This window comes from Rhinolophus sinicus, chromosome 2, assembly GCF_057876585.1.
Source record: "Rhinolophus sinicus isolate RSI-liver-muscle chromosome 2, RSI-T2T, whole genome shotgun sequence".
Taxonomy (NCBI): domain Eukaryota; kingdom Metazoa; phylum Chordata; class Mammalia; order Chiroptera; family Rhinolophidae; genus Rhinolophus; species Rhinolophus sinicus.
In genome coordinates, this window is record NC_142502.1 from 133,196,977 (window position 1) to 133,208,062 (window position 11,086).

The following is an 11,086-nucleotide window of genomic DNA, read 5'->3' on the forward strand; positions in this document are numbered from 1 at the left end:
CCCAAATTTCTCTGTCTCCATTGGATAACTCTTCCTTTTCTGAAAGTTTAGATTTCAGGGAATTCTATGATGGATTCTATGCTCAGATATTGCTCTCCGTATTTTACAGCCAGGTGCTGAAATCAGGAAATGATTTTCCCATAACAATTCAGCCACTTCCAAACTCTGGGACTTTGACCAGATTATTCAATGATTTGAAGCCTCAGTTCCCTCATCTGAAAAAATGGATCAATATCTACCACTTAGGATTACTATGAAGAACAAATGAGCTGATGCAAGTAGAACAATAAACATAGTGCCTCAAAAAAAAAAAAAAAAAAAATGAAGCACTCATTAATGAAGCACTTATATATATAGGAGTCCAAAGTGCATAGTTTACATTTTTGTTCATTGGTTCTACCAGCGGGATACATATTGTGTAGACTGCGATATTCTGTCCTTCTTGAATGTATCTTGTCTGTAACCTGAGCCAGTTCTACCTTTCTCCTTACCTGTTTCCCTGATCTTTATACACAAGTCCTTCCAGTGGTCACTGTTCCATGTCTGGATCCTGGCTTCAACAGGCTGTGGTGAGTTTCCTGTCCATAATGGTGACCCCATCGGATAGGGGGTTGTCATTATGGACAGGATACTTTCACTTCTTCCTGTATACCATGTACTTTATACACATTGCTTTATTTAATCCTCACAAAAATGTACATAACTATATCTATATCTATATCTATATAGTTATACACACATAGCTATATATAATATATATAGCTGTATCTATACATATGTGTACATTATATATATATATATATATATATATATATATATATACACACACACACACATTATATAGCTAGCTAGACAGATATATGAGAAACTGATTCTTAGAAAGATTACACAACTTGATAAAAATCACACAGTTTGTAAGAGATTGAGCAAATACCTAGCCTGGTTCTATCTATGAAATAAAAAATTGATTTTTTTTTTTTTTTTTTTTTTTTTTTTTACAGTATGCTTGGTTAGATTTCCAGAAAGAATGAATTTTGAGCTGAGCTTTAAGTGGGAATGGATGAGAAAACTAAGAGGGAAAATATTCCTGGTAGAGGCATTTGAGGAGTATTTAGAGTTAACTCATAACAACCTCATTTGGTAGAATCCTGTTGTGTTTCATTACTGCTTCAGTGTGCTCTTATATAATTTAAGGACTATTGTGCCAAACTTTTCCAAAAGAAAAATAATAATAATAAAAATCAAGCTTGGACATTTCACAGTTATTTAGGGATTGTAATATCACTGCATTTAAGCCATGTAAACAGAAAATGTCAACTATTGGAACAATAATTGCCACTAGGGAAAAAAAAATCAATTTATGTTACATGAGCATCAAATGATTCTTATTCTGAAATAAAAAATGAATTCCAGAATCATTCCCTTCCTTTTGGATGACAACGCTACCCACTGCAGGTAATCATTGCAGGGACATCTGGGAGTCTGCGACACAGGGGGCTGTACAGATTGGGTTCCTCTGGCAATTCACTAGGCAAAGACTTTGCCTCTGGGCAATGTGCTTGCTGAAAAAAGATCAGAAGGAAGCTGAGTTTCACAAGCATTCAGGATTGGCAACTTGCAGCTAGAAATGAAAACAGGACTCGGAGACCTAGAAGGAAGGGACGTTGCAGACTGAGGCGTGCCCAGGAATCTCGCTGGTCTTGGATCTAAAATCCCAGGAATATCAATAACATATGGCCTTCCTTCCTTCCTTCCTTCCTTCCTTCCTTCCTTCCTTCCTTCCTTCTTTTCTTTCCTCTCTCTCTCTCTCTCTCTCTCTCTCTCTCTCTCTCTCTCTCTCTCTGTATTAATTTAACACTCTTTGGTTATAAGATACAGAAGCCAATTCACATTAACTTTAACAAACACACATTTATCAGAAGGTTAAATGGTAGGTGAAGAATTAAAGGAACAGCTGAAGAATTAGGTATAGAAAAATGAGGACAGAGTAGCAACACGGTTTTTTGTAGGAAAAACTAATGGTGTGTTTCTGCAGGCCACAGTTATAAGAGTTAGGGCAGTAGTGATATTTTTCATTCTTGTTTCCATGAACTAAATCCTGGAGAGAGTGTCTAGTTGGCTTAGACTGTGTCATGTGCGTGCCACTGTGATCCGGAAGAATAGCCCTATCAAGACTGCCCATAATGGGGAAGTTCTGTCTGGGACAGGGAAATCAATAAGCTATTTCTAGAAGAAGTTGTAAGACTGCAGGGCACATGAAGCAATACATTTTAGATTGTATACTTTTATTTCTGAAGGTAGTATTTAGTTGTTCTAAAACAGAGTCCAGCCCACAGAGCTACTCTACAGACTGGACATTTTCCACACCTAAAGTGAAAAATAAGTTAACTGTTTCTCCATACATACATCGTATTTATGGGATTTTTTATATTTTTATACTTAAAGGTTTTTTTTATAGTTATGATTATATAGACCTAATTTTTCTCCATTACTAGTATAGTAGAAGAATTTTCTGTCATTATGTTTATTCAAATATATACATTTAATAACTGTTATGCCATTATGGGTTCTCATAATTTATTTATTCTACCTTCATTTGGAAGAAATTTAAGTTTTTAAAGAAAGTTAAACATACTATAATGAATAACCTTGCCCATAATTCTATCTGCCCATATGCAATTATTTTCCCAGGATAAATTCCTAGAATTATCAGGTCTGAATGAGTGAATACTGTTAGGATACATAATATTGCCAAATGTCCTTCCACCCACAGGAGAAGACCCAGCACATGTGCTGTTAAAAAAAGGCAGAGGCAGAGGGGTGGTGTCTTGGAGAGTATTTGTGGATTCTTGTCTGGCTTGGCACTGTGGAGACATTTGGTCTGGTTATAACAGACCTATCCTTAGGCACAAGGTCATGTGCTTCCTACCACAGCCAGGAAGGAGAGGACACCTTGATCAGTTGCCCTATCAATACTGCCCATCGTGGGGAAGTTGTATCTGGGACAGGGAATTCAATATCCTATTTCCAGATATGCTAGCTCTCAAGGTAGAGTGGATGTAGATTTCCAAGTTAATTTGTGTCCCAGGAATACCCAACATGCAGTGCTTTGTGACTAGAGATGCATTTGCAATTCTTAGCACCAGCACAACTATAAACCAATCTTCAAGTACTCACTGCATGTCTAATTGTAAGTACTGTACCATCCTGATAAAATCTTTAACACGTTGTGTATGGATCATGAGAATCTTCACAAGGGATTTAAACCCCGCCGTACGCAACATGTTAAGATAACTAATTGCAAATATACCCCTAGGTAATTAAATGAGGTGACTAAATTATTATTTTTCCCTCCAGGATTATTTGTATTCAATTTTTTGTTTGTTTGTTTTTTGTTTTCCAAAGATGAAAGATTGTGATACAGAATCAAATACAGAAGTGGAAGAGACATAAAATAACATCTTGTCCCAAGAGGCACATATGCAGAATGTGTGCTCTCTCCTAATTAAAACCAATTGCAAAAAGCATGAGCCTATCAGGCAGTCTTTCCTTCTCTGCACAGATGCAGCTTTAGAATTTTTTTCATTATAGCAATCCAGGCAAACAACAGTGGTCAATTGGAGCTGAAACTTTACTTAAAATCTACTTAATCTCTGACATCAGAAAAAAAAATCCTGTCTATAGTACCAGCAAAAGTCTAAGTTTATCTTAGTTACCTGGCATTTTTCATTCCAGTCTAGTACTCCCATGTAGCTATTAGCTAATGTTGACATAATATGCCATACATTGGGTAATGAACTATACATAGGTTGCTCCATTTAAACCTTATGATGTTGAGACATGTATTACTATTTATCCCCCATTTTATGGATAAAAAGACTGAAACTTAGAGAGGTTAAATTTTTCACCCCAAATTCCCTGGCTAGTAATAACTATGGTGAAGGATCTGAGATTGTATTCTATCTGCAAGCTAATGAGTTAATCTTTCACAGTTGGACATGGCTAGAAGACATGAGACTCCTGGGTCAGAGATGAAAGAGAGTTTATTATTTACAGCAATATCAATAGGCATAATATTGGTATTTCTGTTAGTTTCCAGACCCTAAACCTACCAGGCTATACAAATAAGGCAAGGTGATCCGTGCACACTTATTGGGTTGTTACAGAAAAGGAACCCTGAGCTTAGAAAACACATTTTAGAATAGGCAGTAAGCATGTCTGCTTTTTTGCTCTACAGGGAGACATTATCTATATTATGCTGAATGGTAAGCATGCATGACCTTTTCTTTAAATGGAGACACTACATCTCTTTTAAGGCTATTTGCTATACAAACATCCTTGAAAAGAGAGTCCGTAAGAAAGGCAGTTATTCCCAAGATGTGCAAAAACATGAGGTACATGTAAAATTGTCTTGTAGCACTGAATGGAGGAGACAGAATCTGAATCCAGGTCTGTATAACCTCATACCTGATATTCCTAATCAATAAACCTCATGTTTCTCTGCCAATCGGCTTTCTCTTAAGACTCTTAAAGTTCAGAGACTGGTCCTATCAGAGATGGGCAGTTAGGAAATCTCACAGCCCTGAAAAATATTCCTCAACCACTAATGAATTATTCTAGTTACACTGCATTTAATTGTTCACTTTTTTTCCCCTATTATTTCTAGGCTATAGGCTTGCGAAGGGTTGAATCCTGTTCACTATTATGTTCCCATTTGTTTTCTCAGTAGAGGACATAACACGAACGTTTAAAGTCAGTAATACCTGAGTTTGAATCTTGACTCAGTCACTCAGCTGTTGTGTGATCAATATCAGCCTCAGTTTCCTAATCTGTAAAATAGAATTCATAGTAGCTACTTTTCTAAGGTTGTTATGAAGAATAAATGAGATTACATATATAGCACTTATCACATTTACTGTATATGGTATACATTTTGTAATAGTTAATCACTCAATATGTATTAGTTGAGTGTTTAAAGAATTGTGTTTTTTACCCTCTAAAATCCTTTTCTTTTTGTTCTCAAATGTTCCTTTTCCTTTTATCTTACTCTGTTCTCCAGCTAGTGCTTCCTTTATGTTTGGGCTGATGGTTTTCTTTCAGATTTCAGGACTGTCATTACTTCTGAATACTCTTGTTTCTCCAAATCTTAGTTTACTGCTCTGGCCAAATACCTGGGATGAATAGTCTCTGGTGTCCCTGGTCAGAGTGGGTACTAAATATGTGCATTTAGTTCCTCCTTCATCACTTCTACTGATTGGAGGAATATGACCAAAGTCATTCAGCATAGCTCTTATGGAGAAAGTTTTGTTCTTTTACCTGTCTTTCTATCTATCTATCTATCTATCTATCTATCTATCTATCTATCTATCTATCAATCATCTATCTACCTATCCATCCATCTTTGATATGTATAGATCTATAGATCTATATCTTTGGATATATATCTCTTTGGATATACCTAGCTTTAATATGTATCTTTGAGATATACATATATGTCACAAAGCCCCCAGAAGTCAGCTTACCCTGCCTAGGATCGAGTTCTTGTCCCTCTACCTCATTGGAAGGCTCTGCCAGTTCATCCATGTTGTCATTAAAATGTAATGCTCAGAATCGAGCATTAATCTTTAGGAGAGATCTGGCTAAACAGACTAAAGCAAGACTATCTGCAGACTCATATGGCTCTTGGTAAAGCAATCACAAATAACAATTGATTAATAGAAAATATTTTATTTGGAGCAGAAGGCCTTTCTAGCATCCATAAAATCACCCTGCATGAATTTGAACTCAGTCTTCCAAGCCAGAAAACCCATAGGTATACGTGTGAGTGGCATTGTTTTATTTTTCTTTTGAATGATTTCTCTTCATGCTGTATGTAAATCAGGTAACCTAGGGCAGCACTCTGCCCTCCCTCTGAACTGAAGGTAGAATTGGGATATCTGACTTTAAACCTTGTCTCTAGATCTATAGTATGAGCTATGTGACATTAGGTACATCCCTTAACATTTCTGTGACACAGTTTCATCATTTGTAAAGTAGAAATCATATGTGTGGGAAATTCAGGGCTTATTGTGAGTACCAAATGTAACAACATACATCATAAAAACATTCTGAAAACTGCAAAAAAACATAACATTAAAAAAATTACTATTTAAAAAATTCACCTCACTTTGAATCTTGACTAGATATGGCTTTGGTACTATACTTGCCTTCACTGAATATGTACATCAGGCCTGCTGTGGTAACAATACCTCATAGTTTGATGATTGTCTGTGTGAGATTGGTTCTTCCTAAGGAATCTCATTCTAATGGGAACTTTTTAGTTCTCCTCTCTCTTGACCTCTTGACAGCATTCAACACTCTTATTCACTCCTGTTTGAAGCACCTTTTTTGGGTTCTATGGTAACAATCTCTTTTATTTCCTCCCAGCTAGTCCTTAGCATTCTTTGTTACATTTTGCTACCACCTTTAGGTGTTGTAACATCTCAGGGATCAGTCTTAAATTGTCTTCTCACTCTTTTTCTCATTAGACACACATACTATATATTACAAAGTAATTACCAAATTAAGGTTAGTTAACACCTTCTCCCATTACATAATTATCCTTTTTTTGTAGCAGCTTTCAAGTACATAATATAGTATTGTTAAATTTAATAACCATGATGTACACTAGATTCCCAGAACTTACTCTTCTTCTAACTGGAAGTTTATACCCTTTGACAAATATCTCTCAATTTCCATTTACTTTACCTTGTTTGTATCTACTATAGGATTTGCTTTGTGGTTACCTTGAGGCTTAATACATCTTAGAGATATAACAGTATATTTTTCACTCATGACAACTTTGATCACATACAAAAATATTATCCTTTTACTTCCCCTCCCCCAGGTCTTATGTTTTTGATGTCATAAATTTACCCTTTTCATACTGTGTAGCCATTGAAAAATTATTGCGGCTATAGTTATTTTTTGATCTTTAAATCTTTATACTAGAATTAAGTGATTAACATATCACCATATTACAGTTTTCTTATAATGTGTCTTGGAGAAGATCATCTTGGGTTGACATTTTAAGGGGACCTATCTTCCTGAACATAGGTGTCTAAATCTTTCCCCAGATTTGGGAAGTTCTTAATCATTTTTTTAAATAAACTTTCTGCTTCTTTCTCTCTTCTCCTCTCCTCCTTGGACTGCAATAAGGTAAATGGTCTCTTCTAATGATATCCCATAGTTGGTGTAGGCTTTCTCATATTTTAAAATTATTTTACCTTTTTGTTCCTCTGGCTGCAGGATTTTAAATGACATATCTTTTAGTTCACCAATTTTTCCTTCTGTTGAATCAAGCCTGTTGTTGGAGTTCCCTATTGAATTTTTCAATTTACTCATCATCTTCAACTCTAAAATGTCTGTTTTTAAAAATGGTTTCTATTTCTTTGTCAAACTTCTCATTTTGTTCATGCATTGTTGTTCTAATTTCATTTAATTGTCCATGTGTGTTTTCTGGTAGTTTACTGCATTTCTTAAAGAGGATTCTTCGGAATTCTTTGCCAGAGTTGCCAGGGTCAATCGCCAGAGTTTTATTAGTTTCCATTGGGGGTGTGCTGTTTCCTTGATTATTCATGATCCTTGTGGCCTTGCAATGTTATCTGTGTATTTGAGGAAGTAAACACCACTTCCAGTCTTTACAGACTGGTTTTGGCAGGCAAGGCCCTTCACCAGTCAGCCTTATCCAGAGATTCCATGTGGGTTGTCCGGTGGTGTCTGTGGATAGGTTTGCTGCTGGAGTTACTGGGGTGGTCCTGGAGCTTGAGTTTATTGTGATAGGACTGGGACCCATTAGTGGACCTGTATTCTGTATCCACAGGGGCCAACTAGTGGTCAAGGACCACTGGGGTAGTCCCAGTGTCTGAATCCATGGGAGTTGGTCCCATACTAGGATGGGTCAGGAGCTTGATTTCACAGAATTTGGTCTAGAATCTGGGGCCATGAAAGCCAGCCTGGCAATAGGGAAAAGTCTGGATTTTGGGACCATGGGGACAGGCAAGGGCTGGCCTAGTGCTAGAATGAGCGAGAAACCTGGGTCTGCTTGAGTCAGTCTATATTCTCAGTTTATAGGGAGTAGCCTAGTATTGGGGCGGGTCATGGTCCTGGTCCTGCCGTAACTGTCCTGGTAATGAGACTGAACAGGAGCCTCAGTCATCCTGGTTGAATGCGTGCTCTACCCTCACCTGGAATCCTTGGTTCTTGTAAAGACATTTTTATACATAGATTTTTTGGGATATGGGGGTTGGGTGGTGAACACTAGAAATTTCTATTCTATAATTTTGCTGATATTACTTCCTGTCATCTCCTTTCTCACTCTGTACTCTCTCCCTACATAATCTTACCAATATCTATAGTTTCAAATAACTTAGTTTTTCATGACTTCCAAGTGTTTTCTACCCATAGCCATCTGAATTTCAGAACCATGTATCCAGCTCTTTCAGCATCTACTTTTGGGGATATCAATGGCAACCCAAAATCAACATGTCCAAAGCCTAACTCATGACCTACCCCACAAAGTAAACCCTCTTCTAAGGTCCTTAAGAAATGTTAGTTCTAGCCACCCAGGAATACAGAAAGAAATTATGGAATCATCTTTCATAACTTCCTTCCAATACCATTTATTCATCACCAAGTCCTGTTGATTTTACATCTCTTAAAGATTTTTCTCTTTGTGGCCATTACCATAGGCAATACTATGACCATCGCTTGCCTGGATATTGAAGTGGGTTCCTATAGTTTCTCTACCATTGCAATTCATGCAAAGCAATCAGAGCCATCTTTAAAAAGAAGGAGAAAGAGAAGCATGAAAGAAAGAAGAAAGAATCATTTTATCACTGCTTAAAACCGTTTGATGTCCCTGACATGGCCTCTAAACTATGTTTTGTGACCACATTTATCCCTCTATTCCCATTTCATACTGTTCTCTTTTTCAACTTTGTGCTAATGGCCAACTGGCTTTTCTTCAGTTACTTGTTATACCACACTCTCTCATACAACTAGATGCACTGTGCATGGTCTTTCCTCTGACTCATATTCTCTTCTCCTATACATACACGCACACTCATGCACACACACACACACACACACACACACACACACACACACACTTCATTCTTGTAGTCCAGTGGTCCAACTACCAATCTTTTATCCTCAGGACAAATATTTTCCTCTGGGGCAGGGGAGCTTTACCTCCCTAAATAAATGAGAATTTCATGAGGTTTTTTTTCTCTTTTTTAAATAACACTCATCGCAAATTATAAATATGAAATAAAGTGATTATTTGTTTCTCTCCCACCAAAACCATAAGCTCCACATAAGTAAAGATCCCATCTATGTTGATTTATTATTTCCTAAATCTAGAACAGGCAGTAGGTACTTAATAATTACTCATTAAGTGAGTAAATGAATAAATTCCATTTTACCAATGAAGAAATTTAGATTTAGAGATTCTAGATAACTCATTTAGCATCACACAACTGGTCAACTGTCAAAAGGAAGTCTGTAAGCTGCAAAGTTCCTTCCGAACCACCACAGTGCACCCCAGATAGCAGATGAGGTAATATTGGTATATATTTGACTCCCAGTATTAGGTCAGTGTTAGCTCTGTATGTGCCACAGCCAGAACAGGTTGCTGCAATGACTTCCTGCAGAGAAATCTTCTTCCTGAGAGGGAAATTTCAAAGAAGCAAAGCTTTGGTAAGACCCATGCCCCCTTTTAAGGTCTTTCAAGGCTCTGGGTATAAGTAAGATAAATGAATTCTGACTAAGTAAAGCAGAAAAGGCAGTTACTGCTTGTTACTACTAAAAAGGTATCAAGAAGCTTACAGAACCAATAGGAAAGCTGGAAAAGCAGGCTTGGATCTGAGTGGATGGAGCTGGGAAATAGCTGTGGTCACATGCTAGGACTGGTTTGGTCGTATCTCAGGAACACCACTGATATCACCACTACCAGTGTCCCTATCAGACATTGCTATGACTGGACAATACTGCCATGCTACCACACACATTCTCTGTGAAGGAATTCTAAGTTTAACCTTCAGTGTGTCATTTGATCAACTTTTGCAGATCTTAGCAGGGTCTTCTAGGTGGCTTGGCCTGGATGGAATGCTATGACCCGAGGGCTATTATTTTTTCTTACTTGCTACTATAGATAGTTAGAAATTGCCTTCCATTTCCTAAATGACCTCCAAAGCCTGAAGGACAGAAGAAGGCCATGATTTTCATTATTTTATCTCTTCTTTCCTTGCCAGACCAAATTGTCATCATTTAAAATTATGCCAAAGAATCACCTCCTCAATTAAGTCTAATCATACTGGCTTTCCTTGTCTCCCTTCTGTGCTTTCTTTTCCTCTCTTGCCCCTTCGTTCTTCCCTTCAACTCTCCCACTGTAATTTTGTATAAACCTCATCTCCCACATATGACCTCAGGATTCTCCTAGTCTAAACAATGAAAGTGAGAGGATCTGGACCAGTAGCAGAGTATTCAGTGAGGCACTTGTTGTCAGACTCTGCCATGGTTATGATTCCTTTTCCAACTTCTATTCTATCCAGTTAACTTACAGACTTTTCTGCATAGTGTAGAGGGGAAGCCATGCTGTTTGGAGAGAGACTCTGTGGGCTCAATTTCTGGCTCTGCCAGCTTAGTGTCATGACCTTAAACAAGTTACTTCATTTCTGTGATCAATTAGTGTTATGGTCAATGCAAGGTCAACTAGTTTTATGACCTTAAACAAATCACTTTATCTGCAATATTTTCTGTTTCTTTATCTACTTAAAAGGCTAAAAGCTCAGGGTCTCCAGTTGATTTGTGCCCATAATTCATTTTTAACAATTGATTTATCATTAGAAGATAATTTTTGTTTTAATTTCAATATCCATACATTAAACAGTTAGGTGATTATTCAATATTTTTGGTGCTGACCAGTAGACCAGTGTCTTGAAAGCACATTATTTCTTTCTGTATTTATTTTAATTTTTTAAAAATTAATTTTACTATGATAAGAATACTTAACATGAGATCTATTCTCAACAAAAATTTAAGTGTA